Raw genomic sequence first — 24,051 nt, 5'->3', positions numbered from 1 at the left:
TCCTCCCTCATATCCTCCCAGGAGCCTACCCTGACTTATGTCTCCAGCTTGTCACAGAGATGCCCCCTCCCACAGATTCTTTTCTCTAGAGGCCTTCTGTCCTCCCTAGATCTGATCTCCACCCTCAAATCTCTCTGTGCTCCCTCTCCTACCATGTTTCCTCTCTTCCACCACCATCTCTGTCTTTTCTATTTCCCCTTCTGAGTGAGATTTAAGCTTCCTCCCTTGGATCCTCATTGCTTATCTTCTTTGAGTCTGTGAATTGTAGTAATATGACCAAAATCCACTTATAAGAGAGTACAAACCATGTATGTCTTTCTGGGTCTGGGTTACCTCACTCAAACTTTCTGAATTTTATCTATTAGTGCTTCTGTTGAATTTTATTATTGCTATAATTTTTAATGTCAAAGAACCACTATTCTTCAAATGTGCTTTTAAAAATTATTCACTTCTTATTTTATATTCCTCATAACTCTGAAGATATTTATAGTAGCTTTTGAAGCTGCTTCTGTTCCTGCTACATTACTCTGTTTTCAACAAGTTCAAGTTTGCTTTGTTCACAAATGTCTAGTAAGCCATTATTATTTCTAATCAAAAGCAATAAACAACTATTAAAAGCTTTTGATGTGTGTCAGCAAGGTTTGTCGCCTCATGGGTTCCCTGTGCTTAGGTAGAAGCCAGGGCTCCTGCCTGTTTCTGCCCATAAGTATTTTCTCTTGGGTAGGCAGTTCTAAGGATAAACTGTATGACTTGTTGGGGAAATTTGATGGTATCATTTTATGAGCTAGGCTGCTGTTAGTCAGATTTTCATTACTATGACAAAATATATTTTAAAAACTCAAAGGGATGAAAGGATTATTTTTATTTCAGATATTTCAGTCCTTGGTGAGTTGGCTTATCCTTTCTGGGTCTGTAGAGAACACTCAGTAAAACAAAGTTGTTTGCCTCATGGTAACCAGGAAGCAAAGAGAGAAAAGGGAACAAGATTCCAGTACCCCCTTCAAGAGTGTGTTCCCGATGTTGCGCTCTATGCTCGTCTCATCTCCTAAAGGTACCAACATCAACCAGAAAATCCTCAGGCATTAAGATCCAAACTATACCAGCTCTTAATATGAGGAGCACTGTGAAAGAAGAGGCCTGTGGACATTATTGTGTACGCTTTCACCTTGCCCTCCTTTGAACTATATGGCTTTCTGCTCCCAACTGTACTTCAGACACTCAAGTCTAGAGTCATTCTTATGTATGTATGTGCATGTGTTCAGGTAGAGGGCACAGGACAACCTTGGGCTCAAAGTTTCTTGGGTGTCATCTACCTTGTTAATATAATATTTGTGTTAACTCTTTGAGAATGTCATGTAATGCGTTTGATCATATTCACCCTCCACTCCTACCCCCCTAACTCCTTGCAGATCAACCTCCCACGCCCCTTGATCCTTGAGACAGCATGTGTCTGGCCTGGAGCTTGACAGACAGGCTGGCCAGTGAGCCTCGGGGGCACACTACTGCAGCAGCTCCCCGTGCTGGAACTATAAGCATGTAGCACTGAGCCTACTTGAGGATTACTGTTTGTTCGTTTGTGCATTTTGCTTTTTACATCAGTGCTAAGCATCCAAGCCAGCCAGTTTTACCCACTTTCTCACCTTTCTGGAGGTGAACCTCAGTCTTCAACACTAGGTGGGGACAGAAAGTCAAGGGCAGCTTGGCGTTTTAATGCTGAGAAAGCTTTCAGCCTGCTGGATTTTCCGCTTTTGCTGCAATTCTACCTGCTCTAAACCTTTCAGGAATTCTCTGGCAATGTTCAGCCCTTTCTCTTCCCCACACAGTGCGGGTATTTTTTCTTAGTTGGCTAACTGAGTTAACCTCATATATCCACTTTTCAGACTTCTGAACTTTGTGACATCTTTTACCTATTGTCACACTAGTACATCCTTTTACTGTTCTCACAGAGAAGCTTCAAAAAGGGACAGAGTTTTATTTCCAATCAGGCCAGGAAATTGGCTTCCTAATGTTGATTTGAATAATTAAACAACACTTGGCAACTTAAAAAATGAAAACAGTTCTATTGTAATTAGCAATTTTCCAATATTCAAATAAGATGAGCAATTTGTATTCATTATCACTTTGTATTTCTTCTTTTTGTAGGGCCATTACTGTTTTAGTTGCTATGTAATAACATTTTATTACTTTCTTTGGAGGAGGGGTCTCATTGTACAGCCTTGACAGGCCTGAAGAAAGCTCACTATGTAGATCAGGCTGGCCTGCAACCCACAGAAGTTTGCTGCCTATGCCTCCCATGTGTTGAGATTAAGGATGTGTGCCACCATGCCCAGCCTTTTTTATTTAAAATATTTTCTTATCAGTAATAATATATATATATATATACACATACATATATATCTTTACTTACTTGCTTGCTTACATGTGGTATAAAAACATAAAAATGCTAACAAATTAAATGAAGGAAAACCTTTAATTTCATCATCTAGATGTAATCTTATATAATTTCTACATCTGATAAATCACTATGTTTTATATATTAATATACATTTTGTTTCATAATCTATCAAATCTAATCTTCAAATATTTTAATATTCATTAAAATTTAGAACTACCTTTTTATCTTACAAGTAGTAAGACATTCTCTTACAAAAAATAAAATGAGTCATATCAAGAAAATAAGTCTTCATTTTTTTTCTGTATCTCATTTCCTATCCTGACTGTTTTAGTTAAATTAATCATTCCTACCTTGATACGTAGCTTCCTAAGCCTCGCTTTACATTTATAGACATAGGCACATGTATACACTTTAGATCAATCTAAACACATTAGGCCCCCCACCACACATAGTACTTAATGATTATCAAGTTTTAAGGTTACTCCTGTAGTAAGCAGAGCAATTCTCCCCATAAGGTGCAAGTGAGATGGCTCTGTGCATAAAGATGCTGCTGCCAAGACTGATGATCTGAGTTCCATCCCAGGGACTGTACCTGGTGGAAGGAAAGAACCAGTTCCTGAAAGTTGTCCTCTGACCTCCACACACTCACTGTGGCATGCATACTCTAAACAAACAAACAAACAAACAAACAAACAAACGTAACAGTTTTTAAAAGAATAATTCTTCCCAAAAGTGTTCATGCTCATAATCATTGGAACCTCTGAATCTGTTGCTTCCCATGGCAAAGAGGCTTCTCAGGTATGATTAAAGGCTAGAACCGCAACATGGGAAGATTACTCTGGATTCTCTTAATGGGCCCAGGCTAATTACTGGAGTCCTGAAGTGTGGAAACGCTTTATGTGCTGCTGGTTCAGACACAGACAGGAAAATGGATAAAAGGTTATAAATATGGAAGTGACTTAACCTGCCACTGCTGGCTTTGAAAGTGAAGGAAGGAGCATATAGGTCAAAGAACAGACCTTATCTGACAGCCACTAAGGAAGCAGCATATTCAGTGCGTAAGGAAACAGTGCTGCTGACACTTGAGCATTACCCAGGACAGACCCCAGCAGACTTCGGACTCATAGCATTATAAAGTGATAAATCCATTTTATTTATCCCAATTGTATGTATCCGTATGATATATATATATATATATATATATATATATATATATATATATATATATATACACATATATATATATACACATATATATGTATGTATATATGTATATATATATAAGTATATATACAGGAATAATAATAAATGAAGAGAAATAAAAAACAAACAAATCCAAATATGACAAAAAAGAAAACCAAGAAAAGCAGCCAGGTAAAATCACACACACAAAATACATATATATATATAAATTCAGAGACACAAATTTGCACACTCAAGAATCCTATAAAAACCCTTCCTGGAAACCATAATATATACAAACAAACAAAAAACAAACATAACATAACAAAAGGTGGCCTTACTTAATATTGTGAGACATAGAACCTCCAAGATACTATAGAATTCATTTTGTGTTGGCCATCGGGCCTGCCCTTAAGAGTGGCTTTTTTTCCCAGTGAGACTCCATTGGAGAAAAGTAATTTTTGTATGCAAATGTCTATCTACTGGAGATATCTTCTGAGCAGGGATGTGTGTGTGTCCACTTTCTCCTTTCGGCTCTAGGGCCCTGACCTGGTGCAGAACCGTGTAGGCCCTGTGCTTGCTGCCACCGTCTCTTTGTGTTCATATGTGTGCGAACTCTGCTGTTCATAGAATGCCTTGCTTCCTGGTCTCCTCAATTCCCTTTGGCTTACACTCTTTCTCCCTTCTCTTCCACAGAGTTCTGGGAACTCTGAGGGGAGAAATCCGATGGAGACATCCCTTATAGGGTTGAGTGTTCCAAGCCTTTTGTTATCTGCACATTGGCTGTGGGTCTGTTTTATTTTTCCCATCTGCTGCAGGAGGAAACTTCTCTGATGGTGACTGACAAAGCAACAGATTGTCATTAGAAATCATTTTAGTGCTACATTCCTTTACCAGAGAGAGCAGAAGTATACAGATTTTCCCATAAGTCCCTGACCTATCTGGTTTCAGGTTCTTGGCTACCATAGCCGTGTCAGGAATGGGTTCCATCTCATAGAGTGGGCTTTATATCAAATAGTTCTTGGTTACACAAATAGGAAGGCAAGAAGTCAAAGTATCTTCCTTTGCACATGAAATGGTTATATACATAAGTGACCCTAAAAATTCCACCAGGAAACATTACAGCTTATATCAGCAAAATAGCTGGATACAAAATTAACAAACAAAACTCAGTAGCCTTCTTGTATATAGATGATAAATGGACTGGGAAAGAAATCAGGAAAACAACACCTGTTACGATAACCTCAAATGAGAGAAAATATCTTGGGTAATTTTAACCTGGCAAGTGAAAGACTTAAATGATTGAAATATTTAAGACATTGAAGAAAGAAATTGAAGAAGATATCAGAAAATCGAAAGATCTCTCATGCTCATGAATGGGTAGGATTAACATAGTAAAATGGCCGCCCTACAAAAAGCAATTTACGGATTCAATATTCTGGTACTTCTTTAAGGGATAAATTCCTCCAAAGTGAAGTTGGCAAGCCAGAAGGTATTTTTACAAGATACTATGAATAATTTATTATTGTAAATTATACTTGGAAATTGTTATGGTTTGAATCTGAAATGTATCTCTCCAGAGACTTGCGCTTTGAACCCTTCTCCTCCCAGCACTATTTTGGTAGGTGGAAGTGGGCCCACATGTCAGAAGTAGGTCAGCGACAGGTGGGTCACTGAGGGTCATACCCAGCCTCTGGGTCCTGGTCCGCTGTGATGTAAACACGCTCCTGCATACACTCTGCCACCTGTACACTAGACTAAAAATGTGAGCGAAAATAAACCTTTCTCCTTTAAGTTGTTTCTGTCAGTTATTGCAGTCATGACTATGCACATAACTGATACAACCATGCTAATTCTTTCTAGAAAGTTTGTAGCAATTCAAATTACCATTGTTTCTAAAAGCTTTCATGACCAGTGGTCAGATGCTTATAGTAATTGCTATGAATGTTAGTGTTCCATGAAGAGTTGGACAAGCTTTAAAAAAGCTTTCCAGATATTAGGGTGTGTATGCTCTAAAATTTTAAATTGTGATAGAGTAAGGTAAGATTAAACACTGCTTCCAGAAAACTATTTCCTACTATGCCTATGATGATGAAAATACAGACTTTTAAAATATTATGTAAGAATTAGTAGCAGCTTTGGTAAGTGCTTGGACAGTGTGATAGTCATTGGAAAGCCAAGAATTCTCACTCAATAGTGTTTAAGTTTTTAAATGTAAAATGAAATTTTAAAGGAAAAAACAATAATTTTGCCCTGATTCAATTGGTTATGGAAATGGTGTTTGTCTCTATTTATCCAGAAAGCAGCAGACCTGGGCCCACAGAAATTACTGTAGTGCCGTGAGCAATCTACGGAGAAGTATCAGAGCGAGACTGCCTGCTGCTTGTAGATGACATAACCATGAACCATTATGAGGATGACCTTCTTTCTACCTCACAAGCTTTTTGATATTAAAAGAAGAATTCCCTAGATAAAATTTGATTGTAAGCTGAATTTTGTTTATTTGGACATTTAAATTATCTGAATATTAAAAGTACTCTGTGTATTTAAAATATCAAACTGACTCAAGTGAGGCATTAAGAATTTGGAAGTAAAATAAATGAGATAATGAGAAAGTTAAAAAACATATTTTTTATAATTAACAGCTCATTTTGAGTTAATTATATACAATTACCAGAATCTAATTGCAATTTATTTTCTATTATCTGTGGGAAGAATTACAGACAAGGGAGCTTCCATTGCTGCCTTCCTGCATAAATGCTATAGAATGAAAATAAATAATCTGCAAGGCCTTAATGACAAATAAGATCAAATCATAGGGCACAGCTGAGCCAAGCCCTTGGAAGGTAATTACCACCACAGAAAGATGGAACTAGCTTGATTCACCAGCATCTCTGACTGCTAACAGGCCCATTTTTATTATTTAATTCCTTGGATGTTTGTTTATTGACTGAACAAAGAAGACTTTTATAAAGTAGCTGTTTTCTAATTAAGCAGACTCCTAAATTCCTCATGATTCTTGAACTTTCATATAATGCTAAACACTTTATTAACCAAACTTTATTTTCCATTTTATTCAGCCACTGTAGTAAATGCCTGTTGTTGAAAAAAAAATTAAGTATGGGCTGAGAATGTAGCTCAGTAGTAGGACATTGCCTAGCATACTAAGATTCTGGCTTGGGTCTCCATTAGCTAAATAAATAAATGTCATTTTGCTGAGCATAGCCGGAGTGTCGGGACGATCTCACCCTCGGGAACTGTAAGGAGTCAGTGCTGAAACTGAACAATTTAGTGTGATGCTTCCAGCTTCTGCTGCGAAAGCTGACTCCTATGCTATACAGGTTCATTACATTGTATAGACTTTGGGTCTCATTACTTTGGATGTGTGATATTTTAATTTATTTGTAGGATCTTTGTAATAGAATTTATTTAATAAAAGAGTTTCTTAAAGGTGCAATAATGTTTTAGTTATTGCAATTAAGTTTTATAATATTATACAGTTTTTCAAAAAAGAAAAGGCAAATGTACAAGTGTTTATTGCTTATTTAGAATGTAAGGACTATGTAAGAAACATAGAAAAATAAAAGACATCTATCTATAAATAAAATTTGAACTAAGCCCTGAAAGATGAAGTGGACTTTGACAGTCCTGGAGTAGGGCCCTCCTCTCCCTCTTCTGCCAGTGGAAGGAAGCTGGAGAGACTCTTGGGGAAAGGAAGAAATTGACATTTGGGTATGAGGACCAGTGGCAGGAATGGCTCACTGTACTAGAAGAGTAAGGGACATTTAAGCTGAAGACTAAACTAGTACATTTGGTTAAATTATAAGCAGTTCTAAATATCAGCTTCCAGGTTTGGAGCCTGAGTGATACGGAGGGAAGGATGTCAGCGAGAACAAATGGGTGACGAGATGATGAATTCGATTTTGAGGATGACTAGAATAAGAGTCAGATGCTGGCTGGGCGTGGTGGTGCGCGCCTTTAATCCCAGCACTCCGGAGGCAGAGGCAGGCGGATCGCTGTGAGTTCGGGGCCAGCCTGGTCTACAAAGAGAATCCAGGACAGCCAAGATAACATAAAGAAACCCTATCTCGAAAAACAAAACAAACAAAAAAGAGTCAGATGCTGGGTTTTGCTCCTTTTATCAGTTAGCTGCAGCTTTAAAGATAATGCTCTTAGAATGCCGCTGAATGTTTATTAGTAGGAGTCTCTTCTATTGCTAGCAGCTGAATTGTTAAGCAGAGAGGATTCTCAGGCTAAGGTCCTGCTGACTAAGGTGACTAAGAAATGGATCTCAGTCTCTTCAAAAACATCAAGGCTAGAGGTTTCAATTTGAAGTTATGGGGTTTAGGGTTGTGCAGACAGTAATCTCGGGGCGGGCGGCGCTCAGAGGGAGAAAAGGAGAGAAAGAGATGTAAACTCAGTCTTAGGAAACGTGTGTGAGAAGAAAGTCAAAGAATAAGCAGGATGTGTGTGTCCAAAGTTACAGATTGACAGACTGTTGAGCCCACCTGCCGTCACCTTTCCTTCCTGTCTCTTGTCATCTTCCTTTCTTCTTCCTTCTTTTTCCTTCTTTCCTTTCTACCCTCTCTTCCTACTCTTCCTTCTCCTCTTTCCTTTCTTTCTTTTTCATATACCTATTGGTCATTTGTAATGTCTTTCGAGAAATGTTTGCTTAAGTATAATTTACCATTTTTAATATAAGGCTATTGGGATATTTTTAGTTCTGCTGTTGGTTTCTTTAGTTCCTTATAATTCTGTATATAAATAGTTTTCAGATATATAGTTTACAAATAAGCCTTTTTCAGTTTATATGGTGTCTCTTCTCTCTGATGTTTATTTTCTTTGCTCTACAGTTTTTTTTAATTTAGCCTGTATCGCTTTTTAAATTTTATGTACATGAGATGTGTCCAAAAAAAAATTAGTACCCATAACATTGTCCTAAGAGCTTACCCCGTGTTTCTACTAGCACTTTTCACTGTTGTGAGTCTTATGTTTAGGTCTCAATCCTTTAGGACGGGGGTAATAACTGATGGAGATCTTGCTGTGTTCTTTTACATGGGATGCCATTTATTGATAAAATAGTCTCTTCTCCAATATGCTTTCTTACCACTTTTATAAAAAAAAATCAACTAACTATAGATATGTGAGTTATTTGTATACACAAGTTCCTGTTCCTTTCTTGTCTGTGTGTTTTCATGGTTGACCCATTCCTATGTGTGCTGTGCAAGCTGGTCTCACGGAACTTCTGAGTAGAATGGTGGTTACCAGATGCTGGAGGGAGAGGCTTCAGGGACCTCTTTCTCATCTCTGACTTTGTTTAGAACTGTAAAAGGCTCTTTTTCTTCAGTACTTTCCTAGGCCCACGTTACAATTTTCAAAAATTCTTACCTTTTTAATAATTGTACAACCATCAGTTAAACATTGAATATCCAAGGAGTCTAGAAATCCCACTAAATCACATATGAAACTTCCGATGCATGCGCCATAAGCTCTGTTTTCTTATAATACAGACTGAAAAGTAGACAGATTGAAAATGTAAAGCTGATAAATGGAAACGAAAATGTCATATGTCCACACAGTGGAATAATTGGCAGTAGAAAGGAGCAAGATAGGATGCATTGTATAATACGCACGAATCGTGAAAGCATTGAAAGCATAAGTGATTGCACTTATACAAAATGTCCTAAAGAAGCAAATTCAAATAAAAGTGCTAAGTCAGTGATGATCCATTTGGGGAGCAGAAGTGTAGAATAAAAGCACATCAATGTGCTGTTTGTTTGGGGTGCATAGAAATAATATAACCTTAGGCTATGGTGGATGTTGTGCTTCCTTCAACTCACTAGCCATCACTTGAAGCAACTAAAACTTCTTTAAAATGTGTAACATTTTGGGAATTATTCAAAGTCCTAAATGAATTAAATGTCACTAAGAACTGAAGAAGTGTTACAAAGCTTTGCTTTAAAATATATAGTCTTTCCCCTTAGCCCTCAAGACTTTTCTGCACTCTTGGACCTGTTTGCAGTGTTTAACAATTGAGTTGCTTTTAAACTAGAATTTTCCAAGATGACTGTTTGCAATCTCTCTATATACTGTAAGTGTATAGGAACAGGTACTATCCAATCCTATTAGAATATTGACTGTTTGGTTACTGGTAATTTAATATTTAAAAATTATGTGTAACCAACAACTTAAAAAATATAAATTCATGATAAATACACTGCATAATTTCATGGGAAGAAGTAAGGATAAAGCCAGCAGAGTCCATTGCCTGTCCTTATCATCCTTGGCCCTGGGCACTTTCTGCAGCAGAACTTCCTTCTCTTGCTTCAAACAGAGACACCTTTCTTCACCCTTTCCCCAAGCTCTGGCTTTCAAAGGATGTCTAGTAGCCTGAAGGGAAAGGCCACCCAGGGCCTTCCCAGCTGTTGCGTATACATGATATATTGTTACTTTTCAGATCAAAAACCCTCATACAGGAAAAGAAAACCTCCTGTCCCTTCCCATCTCCCATATCTCGAATTGCATATGCTTAGAATCTGTAACTTCATATGTAATGTCTTTATGTTCGTGGATCTAGATCATTTTAAATCGGATTTTTCATTTAGCACATTATAGTTCATGGTATCTTAGTTAGTTAGTGGGATATTTCCTTATATGACAACTCAGAGATTTTTCAAGATGGTGGATTTTTTAGCTACCTAGCCTTTCTCAGGGCCTGACATTTGCTCATGTGATACAGAGTATGGTAGATAGAAATCAGAGATATGTCCTAAAAAATGCTGTTGTTATAACTAGTTTAACATAAGCAGTAGTAATAAACTGTGTAAACATTTACACCTTACCTGCAGCACATGAATGGTTGGAATAGCAGTGATCCTAAGTTCCAAGTATTACATGAATACTTTTCTAAAGTACTTTTATTCTAAGTCAACAGCATTAATGGGATTGGGACTGGAAGTTTCATTGCTACTTGAGCCTGGTCACTTTGATAAACTAATTCTGGACTTATTAGGGGTGAGAAGTTGGTTTCTTGTTAAGTAATAACTCCTTGACCCACTGAAATCTGAAAAGTACAAGTGCTTCTCACTTTGGCTTCTTGGATCTTTAATCTTTTCTCAAGAGATAGAGAAGAGCAACATACTTGAGGATGGCACATGCTCACAGTTACCACTTCTTAGGACTGTTTTTGAAGGCTCCAATAGATGCAGATCAGTCTGAGGCCTACAGCTTTTAGTTGATAATCTTTTAGTAGGGTCTACTGTTTCTATATATTGTGAGCCAACCAATAAAATATGTGCAGGTTAATTTTTCTTTGAAGGAATCTATAAATGTATTGGGCTGTTTCATTTATGCAACTGAAATATTTACTCATTAGATGTTTTGCATTAAGAAGAAGGCATAAGGACTTAGCAAAATAGATGGAAGCCATAAACCATTTTACAACCAACTATCCCATTGTAATATATAAGATGTTTACGTGCCTTCTAATGAGTACAGGCAAAAGGTTGTGAATAGTGATTATTAAATCTATTTATTCGTGTTTTCAGAAATCCTGAGAGTTCTCTGTGAAAGAATGTAATTTTTCAAATGCCATAAAAAATTTTAATTTTAATTAGCATTATCTTCTATTCACTTTTCTAACTGCCTAGAGATAGTTAAAAATGGAATTTTTAGATTCTGAACATTCACATAAACACATGCAAATAAAAGAACACTAAGTACATTCATTATGCTTTTCTTAAGAGGCTGTTCTTTGTGGAAGCGTCTATGTAGGCACTATGGATACCTAGAATAGTTGGACAGTTATTAGATAATAGGCTACAAAAATGACCTTGTTCCTAAGCATGCCTAAAGTATTTGAGAATACAGTCATCTTGATCAGCCTATGATGCTTTGCACTAGGTAGGTACATGCTGTCTCACTATTGCATACAAAACAGTGTTAATTCTTTATAATCCTGTAGAGAAATTTTTATATTGAGTTCATTTGCTTTCCCCATTGCTCCTATAGTGATTTTCTGCATTACTTTGCTGTTTGGCATTTTCTAGTTTGGTGTTCACTCTTTGCAAGCTTTAATTGCTTAACCTTGACTCTGAGTCTTGTGCTGTGTGATGAACAGAGGCTCCACTGTTGATGTTGTGTTCACCAGAGAAATAGAATCAGAGAAAAAATACATTGTAAGACATGTTACAAAGTCCATTTACACAGTTAGTGTTGGCCGTGTCAGTCTGAGCACCATAATGCAAGCTATCTTGAAACACAGCTGGAACTTGGAAACATGGCAAAGCTGAGGACCTCAGATGACATTTTTTTTTTCAGGAAAGTCCTGGCTCTTCTTTTTAGCATTCTAAGAACTAGAATCACCCAAATTGCCTGGGATTTCACATCTTTAATTACATCTGTAGCTTACCTTGATCAACAGTAACAACCACTGTTAGCATTTGATTTCATTAAACATTCTTAAATGCCATATCCTGTAGGTCTCTGAGGTTTTTTAAGACCGTTTGTGTTCGTCGGCTAGGTCTTGGTAGGGGTTTGAAGTTTACTGCCTATATTCTCCTTGGCTGGTGCCTTAGTTTGAGGAGGACCCCCAGCCCCAGTTCCGCCTGTCATAAAGTTCTTCTTGTAGGTTTCCAGGACCCTGTGGATCCTACTATTTCCCCATTCTTCCATGCTACTCTCACCTAAAGTCTCAATAGGTGTCCTCTCCTCTGACCCACTTTCCTGGTAAGTAAAGTTTTTCATGGGACGGATCCCTTGGACTAGTGTCTTGATATAAGTGAGTATATACCGTTTGTCTCTTTTTGCTTCTTGGTTAACTCACTCAGTATAATTTCTAGATCAATCCATTTGTCCACAAATTTCGGGAATTCCTTGTTTTTAATAGCTGAGTAGTATTCAGCCAATGAACAGGATATTCTCCACCGGTGAGTGGAGAGTGAGATCTGACTCTCACATGAACTCTGGTGCCCCTTTTCTGACCACGTTCCCTGGATGAGGAGGCCTGGTGGCACTCAGAGGAAGGATAGCAAGTTACCAAGAGGAGACTCGATACTCTAAGAGCATACATAGGGGGAGGAGGTCTCCCTCAATCACAGATATAGGGGAGGGGAGAAGAGGGAAGTGGGAGGGAGGGAGGAATAGGAGGAAACAAGGGAAGGGCTAACAATCTATATGTAATATGAATAAATTAATAAAAAAGACCTTATCTTTCTATAGAATCACATCTATCTATTACACCTACGGTGCATATTCTTGTTATAAAAATAGTAATTGACATGACCATGATTTGATCAACTAACACTTAATTTGTATTACTTAATTATCCTAAGCAGCCTGCAATAGCCCTTTCAAAGTATTGGAAGTAAACCTTGTATTATTGTTAAGTTGTATGGGGACAATACTTCATATTAGAGTAGAAATACACATAATGTGTGTGAGGAATAATCTTAAATTTGAATTCTATACCAATGTATCAAAAATAAACTTATTTTGCGTCGATATGCAAAATTCTATACCAATGAATTAAAAATAACCTTGTGAGTAACAATTAAGGCCTTAAGTTGAGGAGTAGATTCACTAATCTACTTTTTGTCCTATCATCCCTATATATTTCTATATTTCCCCTTCTTTTTTTTCAACCCCTGTCTCCAAACCTAAGAAAGAAAGATAAAGGAAAAAGAGAGACATTCCTGAGTTCAACCTTGTTTTCTCTCTAAATAAGAGAAATAATAACTTATAAGCAACTCCCAATGAAAATAAACATCTATAGCCCAAGATACCAACCAAAAACCTACCCATCCCCTCTTAAGAGAAATGGGCCGTCATCCTCTTAAGTTTCTTGCAGATGATTTGGGGCCCAAATAAAAATAGGGAAAATGGTTAAACAAGCTAGGAATAGCACTTTTGGTTCAGTTTCTAAATGTTGAGAAATTCCAGGCTTAATTAAAGCCCTGTGTGGTACAGTCTGAATTTCTGGACCAATTAGGATCGGATTCTTTCTTTGACGCTGTCCTGGGAGCTGGCCTGTTCTGACGAGGAACAGCAACTGAAGCACTGGGGGCTGGAGAATGAAGAATGCAGCATGTCAGTGTCCAGCATGCTGAGAGGAATGAATCCTGTCAGGTCTGATCCAGTGTCAGTGTCTGGTTCTTTGATTCTGAATACATATAATTTATCACAAGCATTATACAGTCCTAAAATTATAATATATGAGGTCTACATGATGCACTGAACAATTAAGGATGGTTCTTTGCTTTTTGTATGAACAGAAGAAAGACATCTGTAAATCTTTATTCATGCCATACAAAGAATAGCATCTAATAATAAGTCACAGGGATTCTGTAACCAACAGGAAGCATTGTCTATGCATAGACAGTCATGTCTCAGCCAGTCTCAGAGCTATTCCCATGTAGTGGGATTAGCTATATGTTACTTGCTTGTTCTGCAGTTTGAATCCTTCACATCCCAATTGTCGCCCCCTCCTTCATCACCTCCTGACTTCTCTCTGTCCCTCCCCTAGTGCTCAGAAAGGGGAGCCCTCCTCCCTTAACATCTGACCTCAGGCTATCAAGTCTCATCTGTACTACCTGTATCTTCTTCCTCTGTGGCCTGGCAAGGCCACCCTGCTAGGGGGAAGTGATCAAAGTTGGGGAGCAGAGTCCATGTCAGAAGTAGTCCCTACTCCCCATATTGTGGGAACCACAAGGAGACTTGTCTGCCTATCTACTTCATCTGAGCAGAGGGTCTAGGTCCACATCGTACATGGTCCTTGATTGGTTCATCAGTCTCTGTATTGTAGTATGGTTATCCTGTATTATGTGGCTAATATCCACTTATGAGTGAGTATATACCATGTGTATCTTTCTGGATCTGGGTTACCTCACACAGGATGATTGTTTCTAGTTCCATCCATTTGCCTGCAAATTCAAGATTCCTTGTTTTTAATAGCTGAGTAGTATCCATTGTGTAAATGTACTACAGTTTCTTTATTCATTCTTTGGTTGAGGGACATCTAGGTTGTTTCCAGATTCTGGATATCACAAATAAAGCTGCTATGAACATAGCTGAGCAAATGTCCTTGTTGTATGGTGGAACATTTTTTGCATATATGCCCAGGAGTGGTATGGCTGGGTCTTGAGGTAGAATTATTCCCAGTTTCCTGAGAAAGCACCAGATTGATTTCCACTGTAGTTGTACACCAGGAGATAATTCTAACAGAGCCTTTATACTTTAAGCAAACTCCGACCCCTTGATGATCATGATCAGCCACCCAAGAGAGTACAATAAGTTCCTCCTTCACTGTGTATGAGTTATATACAATGTCCAAACAGCAGTACCAGCTTGTAGTTCTGTGAAATTATTGTTGTCAAACAGAAGCATTCCCCCTTTAAGGCCATTGGAGAGAGAAGCAAGATTTTTCCTAGTGAGGCAGTGGAATGACAGGGGATGGAGCCAGTGTTGTGCCTGCCATTGGGTCCTGGCTATAGCAAAAGGCAGCATAGACAAAGGTTTAGAGCACCCTAGAGAAGCTTGTTTAATTTCCACAAAACATCTGTCTGACCCTGTAACTTACTATTCCAAAAGGCCATTTTGCTTTTTTTTTTTTTTTTTGAGATAGCTGCTTCATGACAATGGAGAGATGTACATCTTCTTCTGTGTTCACTTTATTGTTGTATCAGGTCATGTCCCTTGAAGAGTTTCATGGTGTACTTGGGAGATAATCAAAGTAAAAGAGATGAATGACATGTTAGTAGTATCATAATGATGTTTCTCATATCCTTATGCCACACCTAGCAACTTTTACTCACTGCAGTAGAGATAGAAGAAACAGAAGCTGGTTTGCATCTGCATCGTCATTAAGGCTGGCTATGTTAATTCACCAGGTATATCTTTGTCTTCTTCAGGGATAGGTAAATCACAGCCCATATCTGATTCCATGGAGGCTTTCTTTCTTGACATTTACTACCCTCTGGCACTATAAATTGGATTTGCTTTGGTTCTAGAGTGTTATACTATATTCATGGTCAATCTATAAAAGTGGTATTGTTTGTAGTGGTTTCAGTAGGAATGGACCCCATAGATTTATGTGTATGAATGCTTGGCCCATAGGGAGTGATACTTTAGGTGGTGTGGCCTTGTTGGAGGAAGTATGTCACTATGGAAGCAGTCTTTTTGTTCTCCTATGCTCAAGCTGTTAGTGGGTTGTGGGTGTTATGGCCTGCCTTCTGGTCATTGGGTGGAAGGGTATCCACAGCTCTGAGGGCTGGGGAGGTATCCCAGCCCAGAGGTGGTACAGTGTCCCAAGGGTGTTCTGAGGCACAGAAGCCCAGGAACCTCACAGCTGTGAGAGAAGGCCTCCTCAACAGAGATGATGCAACTCCCAAGGGAGGGTTGCCCCAAACCCTCAGGAACTGAGCCTTGGAGCCTGAGCTCTGCTCCTTCTCCAGCTGATGCAGCTCCCAGGGAAGGGTTGCCCCAAACCCTCAGAATCTGAGGAGCCTTGGAGTCTGAGCTCCACTCCTCTGTTTCTTTTCTTCTTCTTTTCTTTACTCTTGTTATTGTTCCTCCTCTTCTTCTTGCTCCCCCTCCTCCCCCTCCCCTCCTCCTTCCTCTTCCTCCTCCTCCTTCTTATTATTATTATTATTATTATTATTATTATTATTATTATTATTATTATTATTATCATCTTCTTCTTCTTTCCTCCTGCTCTTCCTCCTCCTCCTTCTTCATCTTCTTCTTCTAATGAGAGAATCACAACAGACAGTAAATCTCTTAAAAAAGACTTCTTGGAGGGACAAATCCAGGAGTGGCTGCCTCTGCTTCCCAGAGAACTGGGCAGACACTGTCTTTATATAGGATTTTTTAGGGGGTGGAGCTTTCTGGGCAGGGATTTCCAGAGTGTGGATTGATGGGATTTCAAGCCTGAGCTGGGGAAACTCAGGGATTGGTGGGGTTTGGTGATGAGTCCTACTGATGGCAGTTACAGAGGTCTGTTGGGAGGTGGTGCTGGGGGGCTGGATGCTGGAACTTTCTCAGACGGAGTTCTGGCCACTTTTCTGACTTGAGGGGTAATAAAGTTTTCAATGTATCCAAAAATTACGAAGAGTCCATTGTGAAGATAGTAGGCTGAAGTAGAAAAGGTTGTCATCATCATGAACAGCTCCCATGGAGGTGGCAGGAAAGATATCACAGTCAGCTGAAGCAGCCTCAACCTGGCAGTGGTGGTGGCAGTGGCAGCAACAGTGGATAAATTCCTATACAAGCTGAGCCTAGTGTGGCCTTGTTGGAGGAAGTCTGTCACTGTGAAGGTGGGCTTTGAGGTGTCCTATGCTCTATCTGCACTCAATGTGGCACGCAGTCTCCTACTTCCTGTGGCTCAAGATGTAGAACTCTTGTAGCTTTCTTTAATCTACTGGTATAGAATCTTGTATATACATGCAAAATAAGTTTAATTTTAGATAACATTGGTGTATAATTCAAATTTCAGATTATTCTTCACATACATTACATGTAGTTCTACTCTATAATATGCAGTATCCTACCCATACAACTCAATTATAATACAAGGTTTACTTCCAGTACTTTGAAAGTGCTATTGCAGGCTGTTTAGGATAATAGTTATACAAGTTAATTGTTAGTTGATCAAATAATGGTCATATCAATTCCAAGTCTATTTTTATCACAAGAATTTACATCCTAGGTGTAACAGGTAGATAAGATTCTATAGAAAGATAAGGTAAAATAATTATATAAGGTATTTAAAAACCTCAGAGACATACAGAATATGGCATTTAAAATGCTTTTATTATTTTAAAGATTCACTGACAGGTTAGCTCCTGGTATCACCCAGGATGATGAACATCTAAGAACCTCCTTATGGAGATGGCTTCAAATGTGGTGAACAAGCTACTGGGCAAAATGTCCTCATTTCTACCACAGACAAAATTCTGCCTAAAAATAGGGGAAAGCTTGGATGCAGGCAGAGTTGATGGCCAAACTCTGCCAAGACAGGATAAGCAAGTTCTCAATAGTTCCTGCCTGACAAATATGTCTGTCAGATATGTTGGGCCAGAAGGCTGAAGATTATGTTCCAGTGTTGGGTGACTGTTCATGCAGCAAACTGCCTCTGTCATATTCTCATTTGGGAAGCTGCTAACCTGCACTCCCTGTATAATCAGGTAATTAATTTTATTCTTTCTCAAGTCTCTGATGGGGTTGAAGACAAGATAGTTAAGTTTTACAACTAAACTTAGTTGTTCAGGGGTTAAGATGATGCTTCTAAGTCTAGATAGATGTTTTAAGTTGATAATGCCAAGATATGATAGATATTGATTTACATTCACCAAGATAGGAAAGATATTTTCTTCAAGGTTGCCAAATACAAATAGCCAGAACACTATGAGTATAACATATATATAATCCCTGATTGTTTTGTGGTTCTTCTTGCTGTAGGTAGTTTATTGTATACATGTGTAATAATATAAATGTATATGTAAAAATATTTAATTAGAAATTGTTTTTTTTTTAAAGAGTGGTCCCTGGAGAGATGGCTCAGAGGTTAAGAGCACTGGCTGCTCTTACAAAGGTCCTGAGTTCAATTCCCAGCAACCACATGGTGGCTCAAGACCATCTATGATGTGATCTGGTGCCCTCTTCTGGCATCCAGGTGTACATGCAGACAAAAACTCTATACATAACAATAAATAAATAAATAAATAAATAAATAAATAAATCTGTAAAAAAATAAAGATGTAGAACACAGCTCCTTCTTCAGCACCACATCTGCCTGCATACCACCACGCATCTCGACATGATGATAATGGACTAAACCTCTGAAACTGTAAACCTCCAATTAAATGTTTTTCCATAAGCGTTGCCATGGTCGTCTCTTCGTTACAGCAATAGAAACCCTACCTAAGACATTGTTATTATGGTTGTTTTATGCAATCTAATCATGCCTTCATACTGCCCTTATTCTCTTGTACAAGATTTTTGAAGCTTCATAAGTATATTCTTGGATGAGTTAAAATGGATTATGAATCTAAGAATGCCTGAATAGTCTGGGTCACAGTAAGCATAGCAACTAGCTGTGACTTCAGTTGTCCTAATCACACACATGGCTTCTGAAGTACAACTGTTCTCCTCTGTGTCTGTCCCCAGGGGAGGCAGGGCTCAGGATTCTCTGGCAGGGCTCAGGATTCTCTCTGGATGATTTAAAACTTAATCCAGAATTTCTGTTTAGATGCCTCATAAAGATCTCACTTGCAAAGGTCTCTGCCACAGTGCCTCACTCATATTCCTTCCTCTTTCCCAACACTTTCACCATGTCATTGCCTCATACAGCAGAGCCTCTCTGCTCTTCCCCTCCACTACACATATTTCTAATCTACCTACAAGCATGTTGAGGAATGCTTATTATTTTTTGAAATTTTAAAATTTATTCTTACGTTTTTAATTAAATAGAATTCCATTATGTTTTTCCTTTGCTTTCCACCCTCCAGGCCCTCCTAGGCACCTTTCTTCCAGCTGCTTTCATGCCCTGCCCTCAAATTGATAGTCTCTTTTTATTATTGTTATACACATGCATATATGTGTATATTAATATAGCCTTCTAAGTCTGTTATTGTTGCCTTGCGTATATGATTACAAGGCTGACTACCTTGTATTAGATAACCAATGGAGGGGACATATCCCTGGATGAGGCTAATTGTTCTTTTATCAGCAATGATTAGTAACTTTTACTTCTTAGTCATGGGACCCCCCCCCTCGTACATTAGCATTTTATTGATATTGCTATTGTTCTTGACTTGTTGATGCAGCCATTTTTTTTTTTAAGAGACAGCATTTTATAGTAGACTTCCTAGAATTCTATCTCTTAAAATCTTTCTAACCACTTTTCTGGAATGTTTCCTGAGCCATAGATAAAGGAGCTAGGATGTAGATGTATCTGTTGAGGCTTGGCTTGCAACAGTTGCTGATCTCTGCATTGTATCCAGTTATGGTTTTCTTTGATGGCCTCCATTTGCTATAATGCAATGCTTCTTTGATGAGCTACAGCTTTCTGTGGGAATTTGAAATAAAACTTAGAATGTAGTAAGAAAAGATGCTGCTCTGGTAAATTGGCAGTATCTGGAAGTCCATTACCTTACTACCCCTGAGAAGTTGGCTAGGCTCCCAGTACCAGACATGATTTCACTCCTATTTAATGGACCTTACGTCCAGTGTAGGCAGCTGTTGGTTACCACCAACGTGTATGTACCACTGATTGTACCTTTAAAATATCTTGCCATGATGGTAATTGTCTTAGTTATTAGGTGTTGCAGCTCCATATCCCTGCCTTCCAGCACTGAGATTATAAGTGTGTACCACCATGCCTGTCTTTGTTGACATTGATTCTGAAGGTTGAGCCCAGTCGCTGTGATTACAAAGCAGGCACTGTACTAACTGAACTATTGCTCCAAGTTCATTTCATGTGACTTTTTAATAATAGCAAGTGACACTGCTAACCTGATTTTTTAAAAAACCAATAAACTACAAGCTTCTATCTTTAATGAATATAGATATAAAAATCCTTAACGGAATCTTAACAGATCAACCCTAGCAATACAGAGAATGGTTTACACATTATAACCAAACAGGATTAATTCCACGTATTATAGGTTAATTTAGTATCCTGGTATCTTTCTCATGCCCATGTTTTCTTGACAATATTCTCTCTTTGTCAACTTACCTCCCTGTTGGCTTTTACTTACTTTTTCTCTGCCTTCTTCTATCCTATTCCATCTTCTCAGCTCATTCCCATAACCTTAGATCATATTCATATGCCAGTTACTCTAAAGTCTTTGTCTCAGGTTCCATCTCATCATTTCCTGAAGTCTAACCCTGTCTTTACAACTGCATAAAAATATCATCTATCTGGAGTCACATGTAGATCCTTCAAATTAAACATCTCCATAATTCATCCACTTAATCTCAACAAGAAAAATGACCCATTCTTTTATAATCTCAATAATAATAATAATATCCATCTATTCATCCAGTCTGTGAATATTTACTGAGCATCTACTATGAACCAGAGATTTCTCTAAACTTTTAAAATGTTACCCAATGTGATAATAATGACAATAGGAGTTGATAGTGAATAATTAATTTTTTTTACATGAGATGCGTTTGAAGACAAGTTAAGAAATAACAACTGTCAGAACTTACAAATAGCTAAATACTACCCAGTTCTATCTGACACCAAAATGAGTCTTCTCAACCGTCAAACTTCCCTAACCGCTCCTCAAGTCACACTCTCTTCTTTCCTACACTATACAAAGCATGCCTCAGTTATGTGTATAGAGTCTCTAACATGCCTATTGTCCAGAAACCATCATTCTACCTCGTAGAGCTAAGGGATCCGGAATAAATTCTTTTCTTTTTTTAACTTTTATATTCATGGGTGTTTTGTCTTCATAGTATGTATACTACATGTTTGTCTGGTCTCTGTTGAAGCCAAAAGAGAATGTCAGATCCCCGAGATCTGATCTACCATGTGGGTGCTCAGAATCACTGAATTCCTCAGCTGAAGCATTTCTCCAGCCTATGACATTAACTGTCCATAGAAGTGCTATATCATGCAGCTAGGGACCCTGGTTTATTTTGCATAGTAAATCAGCACTCCTCATGACCTCTCTTACCTCAACCTCTTCTTTCCCTTCCACCCTTCATCAAGGCATCCTACTCTGCTTTCTCTTCCCTGTTATATTTTTTGCACTATCATCCTAATGCCATATACTATACTGTATATGCAGTACCTCCCTATTGTTCCTTGTTTATCCATAAAAATTCAAAAATAGTTGTTGCATTATGTGCATCCATGCCTGAATACAGAACCAATACATAATAGGCTCTTTGATTCAATAAACTGGATATATGAAAATAAAACGTACATTGATGATTCTGAAGTTTAAAAGTAGATCTATGAACATATTGAATGTGTCATCTGTTATATTTTATGCTTTGCTGATTTTTTGGTCTAAAAATATTTTGTTCAATAACAGGTCCTTTTCTAAGGATGTGAAGATTTATCTGGGCTATTTAGGAAAACTTTCTAAGAAAATTTCTAAGCAGTATGGTTATGTGAATTAGGCTTCACGATCACTGTTTGCTTACTTAGAAATGGTGCCCAGAAGCTGGAAAGCAGATACCACCACCAACTCTTTGAAGGCAGTGGATGGAATATAAATGTTCCACTAGGGGTTGTTACTGAACCTCTCTTTGCTGCTTGAGTCACATAATATATCAGTAATACTCCGCTTACAGAGGGAGTAACCCATCTGGCCTAGATAGATTCATTGAGGTGAACAGCAAGAACAAGTGAAATCCCATCATCACATCCCTGCATAAATTGCAACATGAATTTAGTTGGTGTTAAATGGACATTTGTTTTTATTGTCTCCAAGATTAGACTTTTTCTCCAGTAAAGCAGAATAATGTATCTGTATGGCAGTCTAACTTGAGCAGTACATAAAGATTAGTAAATAAGACTCCATTAAAAATACTTATAATGTAAGTAACATGAGTCCCAGTAGCATTTCTAATGTCCATTAATGCTTATTCTGAGGATCAGAGCTCATTTTACTGAGCCATTTAGCCAAACCGTGTGATTATTTAGAAAGTTAATTCATGCATACTAAAATCTAGCTTAAGTAATGCAGAGGGTAGGAGGTAAAACTCTATGGAGACGATAGTCCTTTTTGTTATTTAATGATCAGCCATAATTAACTTGCAAATTTGAAATAATTAGAACAAATTAAAGGTATTTAACTTTGCCTCCCTAAAGAAAAATTCAAATTGCACCAAATGCAGCTTTAAATTATTCAAGTCTCAGAGGTCTAGGCTAGATTTTTTTTTTATAATGCCTTTTCTATGATGAGAATACCAATCTGCTTTTTGTCAGAAGGCATCCTATCAAGTAATTGTTCTTTGTGTTAATAAATGACAGCTATTCTTCCTTATAAAAGTATTTCAGTCTCCCAAGACTGCATCAGCATTTCCCTGGCATTTAAATTCAATAAAACAAAAGGTTAATGTTTTTCTGCTTTTTAAGGAATGCAAATACAAGTGGTTTTCAATTGGTCCTGAATGACATTTAAAATTTGCCATTCAAGAGCAGACTATCGCGACATGAGATGTAGGCAAAAGAGAAAGAAAACTTGAGCGTGCTTTAGTAGGATGGTTTACCTTTCCCCATGCCAGAGCAGAGCTTCTCAGCTTCCCGTTAGTACTAGTTTATAATACTGAAACATGAGGTATGACTTAGTAAAATCTTAGTAACTTGAGAGAGACTAACGGAGCAATTCTATAAACACTGTGGCATTAATTTCTTCTAGTATCTTCATCTGATCATTTTTCCATCAATTTAGTAGCTCCAATCAATATTAAGTAATAATTGCTGTTCCTCATATTCTATCCCATGTCTTCATTGAATTATGTACATGGTTCTTCTGGACTGTAAAAATACTGTTTAGCTGACAACTGGATTCTGACTTCATGCGTGGGTCATGGTACGGAGCATGTGCCCAGTGCCTGCCTTCTGTGGCTTAGTCTATGTGGCTTGAGAAACAACATGCTGCTGCTGACTTTTATCATCTCTGACTCCTTTGGTGACATATTCTACCTGTAATTCTGCTTAGTTTCTTTTTTAATGTACTTTTTATTTATTTTTTGAGAATATCATGTATATATTTACAGTGTTTGGGTCAGATATCACTCCTGCTCCCCTCCAATTCTGAGCAGCACTCCCCCACCATACATCCTAGCCATCTTAATGTCCTCTGTTTTTAATCCACTGAGTTCAGTTAATGCTTGCAACATGTGCAAGGGGATCAAGTGGAGGCTGAGTAACTGAGTCTCCCTTTCCTGGCAGCCATCAGTTGCTGATGCTCTCAGGGAAGAGTGGGCCTTCATGAGCTCCTTCCTCATCCATGCCGCTGTTTTGACTGGCTTGATTTTGTGCAGGTCTTGAGCAGACACAAACACTTGAATTCATGTGTATAAATGTCAGGTTTCTGTCAAGTCTAGTTTAACTGGCACTCATCATACCAAAAGTTACTTTGTTTAATTTTTCATTGTATTCCTTATAGTGCCTATCCTAAACAACCAGCAGGCTGATTGCTATCAGTTGAAATTGTTTTGCATGGTCTAAATATTCATATACAAATAATATAATATGTATATATTTAGTGACTTTCATTAGCCACAAGGTTTGAGGAATATAAATACTTATTGCATGTTTCAATAATCCATCTCCTTTTTTGTTTTGTTTTGTTTTGTTTTATTTCAGGACAGGGTTTCTCTGCATAGCCTTGGCTATCCTGGAACTCACTCTGTAGTTCAGGCTGGCCTTGAACTCAGAGATCAGCCTGCCTCTGCCTCCCAAGTACTAGGATTAAAGTTGTGCATCACCACTGCCCCGCCACTTTTTT

General features: G+C 38.1%; 1 protein-coding gene across 3 annotated transcripts in view; it reads left to right on the top strand.

The window, feature by feature from the left end:
* The window catches only part of KIAA1328, a gene marked incomplete at its 5' end in the record, with an annotated part of 236,140 nt that overhangs the window by 150,560 nt on the left and 61,529 nt on the right, over nucleotides 1-24,051 (top strand). The window contains one exon of one of the 3 annotated variants that reach the window (XR_014778983.1): nucleotides 5,877-6,060. The exons of the other annotated variants lie outside the window; for them this stretch is intronic. The remainder of the gene's footprint in view (nucleotides 1-5,876; nucleotides 6,061-24,051) is intronic. 3 annotated transcript variants of the gene reach the window in all.

This window comes from Acomys minous, assembly GCF_964271855.1.
Source record: "Acomys minous genome assembly, chromosome: 4".
NCBI lineage: Eukaryota > Metazoa > Chordata > Mammalia > Rodentia > Muridae > Acomys > Acomys minous.
Note: the sequence above shows the minus strand (reverse complement) of the source record. Positions and strands in the feature narration are given on the sequence as shown.